The following is a 7,920-nucleotide window of genomic DNA, read 5'->3' as shown; positions in this document are numbered from 1 at the left end:
GGATAGACAAAAATACAACAAACAGCATTTTTCATTAAAACAGAAAAATATTCCCTTTAATAGGCCGCTCTCTGACTTTTCTCCAATCTGAGCTGACAAGCAGTAATTCTGCCTTGTGAGGCTAGAACTGAAGAAAGAATAATTTTCTAATCAAAACCAGTGTTTACCACTTCAGGACAAGTTGTGCGTCTGGGCATGGACACCAGCCTTCAGCTAGAGCTGAGGAATGTTTGGTAGAAAATAAGATCATTTTTTTTTTCTGTTATCTTGGTCATCCCATGGACTACCTGCTGATTATAAAAGAGAGTTATTAACTGTGTGGGCTTCGTGAATCTGAGTTCTGAGCTGGGCAGGATAAGGTGAGCAGCTACTTCACTCCTGATGCATCTTAAAGCATGGAGGATGCTTGCAAGCAATTGGACAAAGAATCTCTTTCTGGAGACAGAGAGGTGTTTTAATATGGCAAGGTATTTTAGGGTGAGAAATACAGAGGTACGAGTCCTCTTGAGTTTCAGTTTCAGATTCTCAATTCAAATTTATCACTTCTTTCCATATGGGAGCATGGTTACATATCTACATTCAAGACAGGAGGCACTATCTTAGAGCATCTGTACACTTCAAGTGCTTGAAATTCTCCTATCAAGCAAAAGCCAATTGGTAGCTCCCCCCATTTCCTGCTTAGCAGAAGCGGTGTTCCCTCCCATGGGGGCACATTAGCAGGGAAGAGGCTGTGCACATAGGAAAGAAAATTTGGAGTCACTCAGGGACAAATGTTGATCTATTACAGCTGAATAAATCTGCAGTGAGGTAATTTATTCCCTGGGATATGCATTAGATTTATCCTGGCGTACATGAGACCACAAACTTCTGCATGCATGGCGCTCCAGCTGATTAACACAATGTGATTCCAGACTACCTTAAGACTGTCTGATGTTTCCCTTAGAAAACCCTTTTTTTTCAGTTGCTTATCTCTTTGCTGAACCTCAACCGTTTTGATAGAGTTTTTTTCTATGCTGGATACATGCCTCAGGCAAATCTACAAACTTTTAAAGTGTCAGTCAGAACAGTTCAGTGTGAGAGAACATGAGAACCAGAAAGTTGGGTTTCCCACTTGAAAATGTATGGCTGTTTTGGGGAGAAGCTCCAAAGCTGCTGAGCTTTGGGGCAGAGTTGGCTGACCCTTCTGTGCAGAGGGACAGTGGGACACAAGGCAGAGTAGCATGTGAGCAGGCATCAAGAATACATCATTAACACACATTATTTAACAGAAAAGTTACATGCAAGTGGGGAACAAAACTGGGGATGGGAGCCGAGAGCCCAGCATCTTCCATTCCCAGACCCACTGGCCATGAAGTTGTCCAATGTCAAGCATTTATTATGGAACAATAACAAGGATAAGATTAAACTGGATTATTATTATTATTATTATTTGGTAATAAGTGGAAACCCCAGTGTCAGAAGGGGAAGATGCTGCTAATCGCTGGTTTCCATGCATGAGTTTGTGTTAATTCCAGCAATGCCATCCAGGAAACAAAGTCAGCAGAAGCCTTTCCTTTTAAAACTGTCACAGCTTGATAGGACTCATTCAACAAAACTAAAAGGGAAACAGCCAGCTCAAGCTGCTGTTCACTGTGAGGCAAGAGATGGGGGGGAGGCAGGAGGGGGTTTTGCAAATCTGAAAACAAGAGGAGTTGGTAGTCCACCCGTGACATGGAGCCAGCAGCAAAGATCAACACTGGTGAGTTGGTGCCTGGGGCTGCGATACACAAACCTAACTCAGGAACGCCTCCTTGCACAGAAGGCTGGGGGAATTCACACCAGTTTTGTCTCACACCAAGAACACACAGAACACATCAAATTGTGTTCCCAACCCACTGTGTAGAGGGTTTCTGGAGTCTAGCTTCAGGCATCATATCTGCCTGCTTTGAAGCAGGAATTGCCTGCAGCAACTCTGCAGAACTGGGTTTTCTCGCAAAATGTTGTACATTTAAAATTATCTGTGATATTAGAAAAAAAAATCTTTGTGTTTCTAGTTTCTCTGAGTGGGAGTTTTGCTGTACAAGATGGCCTGAAATGAAAATGAGCTGCATTCCATCTCTGTGGTCCAGCTATATGTGGCCTTTTTGAAATATTGAAATGAGTGTGTGGTGAGGGAGAATTGTTTAAATTAATTTTAGTCTGAATTTGTCAGAACAAATCAAAAAATGGATCAAGGTACAGTTTTCATTTTCTGGAGCATTTCAGAACAGAAACCTGAGCCGTTCTGTCTTCAACTCCTAAAAGTATTTATTTTATTTTACTGATATCCTCACTTTCTTCATGGCCAATTTCTCCAGAATTTGAAGCTTTCTGCAGAGAAGAAAGCCTGTAGGATCTCCTGCACTGCCACACGTCACAGGGTGACCTCACATTATGGCTGGACCACCCCATACATGGTTTATTCTTCAGATGTTTTTAATTTAGATATTTTTTCTCCTTGCATAGCCAGAGATGTCTTCAGTCTCAGGGGCTGCTCTGCCTGTGTTGGCACACGAGGCTGTCGGTGGGGCTGCGTGCATTGGGCAGAACCAGCAGGCTCCGGATGGTCAGCACGGTACCTCGCAGCCAAATCAAATCACAATTTAAAAAAAAGCTACGTGAGTGATTTCAAGAGTAATAAGATAATGTTTCTGTACCACGAGGGACCTGGGATGGGAAAAGCAATCACCTTTGGATAAGCTGTTCAGCCATTTAATGTTCTTAGCATCTCAGAAATCCCCTGTAATGGTTCCGCAGCACTGCCCCACCTGTGAAGCAGACACCCATAATGTCATCGCTTCACCTCGCCTCATGCTGTGGCCAGTTAAACACTGTCTTCTCTCAGTAATAAAGTTGAAGTGCATTTTACTGTGTTCAGTTAGATTGCTCTCTGAATGAGACGGAATAATTTCAGTTCAATGTCAGGCTCTGGTGAAGGAACAAATGAACATGGAAAGCAAGTATCCCCTTGAAGTACTTATTCCAAAAGCAAAATTTATTAGTGCATGCTGCTTGTCTGTTTTTTACCAGTGTTTTGTGCAGTCATGGTGAATTACATATGAATTGTCCTGGCTCCATTGGCTTTTATAGCACTGCGCTTACAACTGGTGCCTGATGCTGAAACGATTAGAAATTAATAACATTTAAATACAGACATGAACACTGAGATCTGGCAAAATTGAATTTTTTTGCTGGAGCCCATTAATATTGGCTCACTACTTCGTTTCTTGTCACTTTTCACCTATTTTCCTAAACAAGGGAAGGCTGTGGAGAGCTCCCTTCATTGCCAAACCACCCGCACAGGCAGTGTTATCTTCCCTTCTATGTTGTGTTACCCATCATCTGTGTTTTTTCTCTCTTAGCCTTCCAACAGCACTACACAGCGTGTGGGTGCAAATGAAGAGAAGGTGTCAGCTTGGGCACTGGGGACCGGCTCTGCTATGTGTGTGCATGAGCCACTTCAGTTCCCTTTCTCCCCAGATATTTTGCTTCTGCCCTGGCCCAGGAGATGCTCAGAGGCAATACCAGACTGTCAGAGACAGAGCAGTAAATGCCAGTGGTGGGGTTTCATCCTGCAGGGTGCATGGCTGCCTGTCTAGCGCCCATCAGTGCTCACTGCCTTGCCTCCAGCACTCAGCACTCTCTCTGCACTTGCTCTCCAGGTGAAGGTAACAGGAAGGGCTGTGCTTGTTCTCAGTTACCACAAAGGAATTCCATGGGCAAGGCTGCAATCACAATTTCAACCCATGTTTTCACTTTATTTATGGTTTTGCAAGCCCATTTTTAAAAAACTTTTCCAACGAGATGCTGTATGCATCTTTTATTTTAGTTTGAATTATTTTTCACTGTGTTTTCACTGTGTTTATTATCTGTTATTCAAATAGCGATGTCCATAACCCTTCAGTGGCTTTTCAGAAATGAAGAAAAACAAGTTCTCTTCCAGTCAGATGCTTGTTGTTTGTTTACTTCCTCAAAAATGGCTGTTTGCAGATTTGAGATATAAATCTTCTCATAGCATATGCAGACTATGGTAAACATCTAAAAAAAAAGGCAAGCAGCTTGTGGTTAAGAACAAGCAAAAAAAAACCAAACCAAAACAAATTTCATATTTAGCATCCTGTCATCTGTAACATGCTTCTGCCCTTTGAGCACATTGTGATCCATTGTAGGGGCTGAGTATGGCATTGGCTGGGTGCTGGGATAACCACAGTGGGGAAAATTTCTCCATGGGATGGTCCAGCACCTCTGATCTGAGGTGTATTTAACACTGGCTGCTCAGGTGGGGCCAGAACTTGATTTGTTTCCACCATGCTCTCTTTTCAAGGCTTTCCTTCAGCATGCTGACAGCCCATGAGGCAGGCTTGTCTGATGAATGACTGTCTTCAGATGGGACCAAGAGCTTGAGAAGCTAAATAGGATGTCTGCCGGAAAATGTACTCCACAAAAGCAGCAATTTGTCTCCTGAACAATCTGGTGTTTGCAGTGAAGTCCACTTTGTCCCGGAAGGCAGAGTAAAAGGGAAGAAAGGTTGAATAATGCACAAGAAGTATCCTTTCACACATGTAGGCATATGATGGGGCTCATGTTGTGTGCTTACGACATGGAGAACAGCAATGTATAGTGAAGGCATTTGGAAGGAAGTGGATTGAGACAAAAAATTAGCTTCATTTTCAAAAATAGGTCACGGACAGTGCATCTTTACTGTATCACAGAGAGAAATTAGAAAGCAGCCTGAACCCCAAGGAGACCAAGACTGGAATGTGTGACTCACAGGAACTCAAACACACACCCAAGAGGTAGAAAGCAAGCTCAATACTCCATCATCCTCTCCAGGCAGGAATGAGTCAGGCAAACTGACATTTGATGATGTTCGTTCCAGGGATGGACTGGGAGATGTGCAGTGGGCGCAGAGCAGGCAGCATGCAAGCTCCACTGGTCTGCAGAGCATCAGATCCCAGCCCGGGGCTGCCTGCCAAGGGGAGCGGTGGGGAGGTGGCTGAGGGAAGAGATCTGGCTGCTTCAACACACATGGAGATCTCATTAGGAGGACTGGGATAAAATCCTCATCCATACATAGCTCTGTTTGCCCTGCTACCGTGCAATTTGCTCCATCCTGCAAAAATAAACACCATTCTTGTGTTGTCCTCTTGCTTGATCCATGCTTGCTTCACTCCAGACCTTTAGGCACCAACTGTAGAGCTGACTTACCTCTGCAGTGGAGGTTTCCAGCAAGAGATCAGCTATACACACTGAGCCCAGAGCCCCACTGCCAGCATCCTGCCAGAGATGCAGGAAACCAGAGCCTCTCACCCTGCCCGGTGCTGCACAAAAGAGGCTGGGGGTGGGTTTGTTATTCAAGTGCAGCAACTATTATACGTGTTGTTTATGAAGGACTACAAAAGGGGAGGCTACTTTGGGAAAATGAAAGGTTAGATGCCCATGTGAGCACACACAGCAGCATGTCCACGTGTGTGCTCTGAGCAGGATATGAGGAGGTCTGTGCGTGGGACGCGCTGGCCCTTCCTCTGCCTCCCTGCTGAGCATTCCCAAGCAGCTGCAACAAGGCTCCCAGCAGGCTGGGCACTGCTCAGCATGCACCAGGACCAGGTCAAAAGGAGGTCTTCAGGCTAAGAGAGTCAGACCCATGGCTTTCTAGAAAGGTTAAGATGTGTTCCCTGCTAGTTAGTGGCTGTGAAGTGGGAAAAGCCCTTCAACATCCAGAACAGTGGGGAGTGTGCCCCTCTCCCTCGCTGTGTTAGACCTCCCATGCTATGCCAGGGTGGAGAGAGGTCTGCAAAGGCTTCAGGTGAAACAAAACCCTCTGCTCCAGTTTTCCATCTGCTCTTGGGGGTCAGTGCTACCCCCATGCTGCAGTATAGGTCCGTGACCTATACTGCAGCATGGGGACATCCAGCCTCACCCTGAGGGGAGCATCTTGCTCTATGTCATCTCCAGAGGTGTGAGGTCAGAGCAGAATCACAGTTGTGCTAATGCTGGACCACAGAGAACTCTTGTTAATGTGAAGCAAATGCTTTTAGCCTAACTCCTTTCAAAATTTTCCCCAGTATCAAAGCCCTTTTAAAGCAAAGGTTTTCTTTTCTTCTCCTTTTTTTTTTTTTTTTTTTTTTTTTCTCCTCTCTTTTTAAGTGATTCAAAGAGAATATGCTACATTATGTAACTCCTGCTATTTTTTTCAGATAGTAAAAGCCATCAGCAAAAGATATGCTACTGTCAGTGCTTGATAGAGGTGGCTTTATATTAGGTGATGCAGCTTATGCCCTGGGTCTGGAGGTCAATACGACATCCAAATCCAGGCTATCGCAGGTGATAGATGCTCTCTATCTATCCCCAACTCCCTAGTGCTGTAGGAGCTGAGGCATTTTCTGCTCCTTCCACATCTGTCCCTTCCTTCTGCCAAGGTGCCCTCTGTTAAGGATGCATTAAACACATCTGGACAGGCAAAGGGTGCTCTCAGCAGTCAATATTTCTCTTATATACACAAAGCACACATACGAAGCATTGTTTTTTATGCATGCTGCCCCGGTTATTGGAAATTTTTATGAGATTTCAGGCTTGATTCTGGATGAAGAAATTCTCCTCCCACAGATAAAATGATTTGGTTCTAAAAGCACAAATTCTTATTTGGTGTGAATATTCCTCTGAAATAGAAGAGGGGATTATAAAGCCTTTTGTCTTATAAAATGAAGCTCTTCCACAAAAAGAAAAAAGAGCATTAATTCATTCAAAAGCCTTGGGATTGTTTTTTAAGAATGTCATGGAAAGCAGGTGGATTACATGCAACAAAATGCAAAATACCTGAAATATGAGCATTTTTTGAATGTTCCTGAAAATTTAGAGTAGGGCTGGTTTGGTGAGATTTTCAGTTGGAAGGTGATATTTCCCAAGTGATGATTTCACAGGACATTTTCTGACCTGCTCATGTGTCAGGGTAGCTATATGTCCAGAGTGCCAGTTCAAAGCTATATCAAGCAAAACTACAACCTCAATGAGTTTAAATGCCTATCTGAAAATAAAGAGAAAGAGCCCAAATGGGAAAATAAAAGAAAGATAAATTTGCTGCTTCGGAGAAGTTAAGATTAAAACAAGTTTATCACCTTAGATAATATCTCGGTTATCTATATGTCACATACCAAAATTGGGCTATTCTAGAAGTAACCTGAAAGCTTTCTAGTGCCAGTTTATTTCAATCCCTTCTTGAATAACAGCGTTTCTCCAGTTCAGCTCCTTTTGCTTACATTACCCAAATGCATTCAGGTTTGTCTGTCAGATGTAGAAGGGGCTGCAGAATTTGCTAAGACCTCTTTTGTTTTTATATCCCTCAAGTTCACTTCTTCCTCGGGCAGCTCCTCCTCCGCTGTGCACACATGCAGCTTCTCTCCCTGATGCTTTCCCCACAACTTCCAATGCCCTTATTTTCCTTTACCACAAGGCAGCTCTACCGTGGTGCTCTGCATGCTAATGGGGGTACATTGCCATGGCGTGCATCCCTGGAAATCACCGCTGGTAAGATGGAGCTGCCAGAGAGCATCACTTCCTCTCCAGGGCTTGAACAATTGCTGACAAACTCCAGGACCCATGCGGCAGACCTGCTTGGTGTGCGTGCATCCCTGACCTTAGTCACACATGGTCATCTTCCATTACATTAATGGCCAGGCTTTGCATTAATCACGTCAGCAAACCCATGTTGCAACTGAAGCAGCACACTTGCTTCACTGCTTGGTTCAGCTAGGACAAAGGATGACATCTGGCTTCATCCCTATCACTTCTGATTTCTCTTTATTCCAAGGTGGATTAAAATGTTGTGGAGGGCTCAGCTTGGATCTAATGACAAAAAAGGTCACTAAAATCCGGGAAAGCTGCAGCCCTTTCAGGGCTGTTAAT

The sequence above is a fragment of the Aythya marila genome (assembly GCF_965140915.1).
Source record: "Aythya marila genome assembly, chromosome: 14".
Taxonomy (NCBI): Eukaryota; Metazoa; Chordata; class Aves; order Anseriformes; family Anatidae; genus Aythya; species Aythya marila.
Note: the sequence above shows the minus strand (reverse complement) of the source record.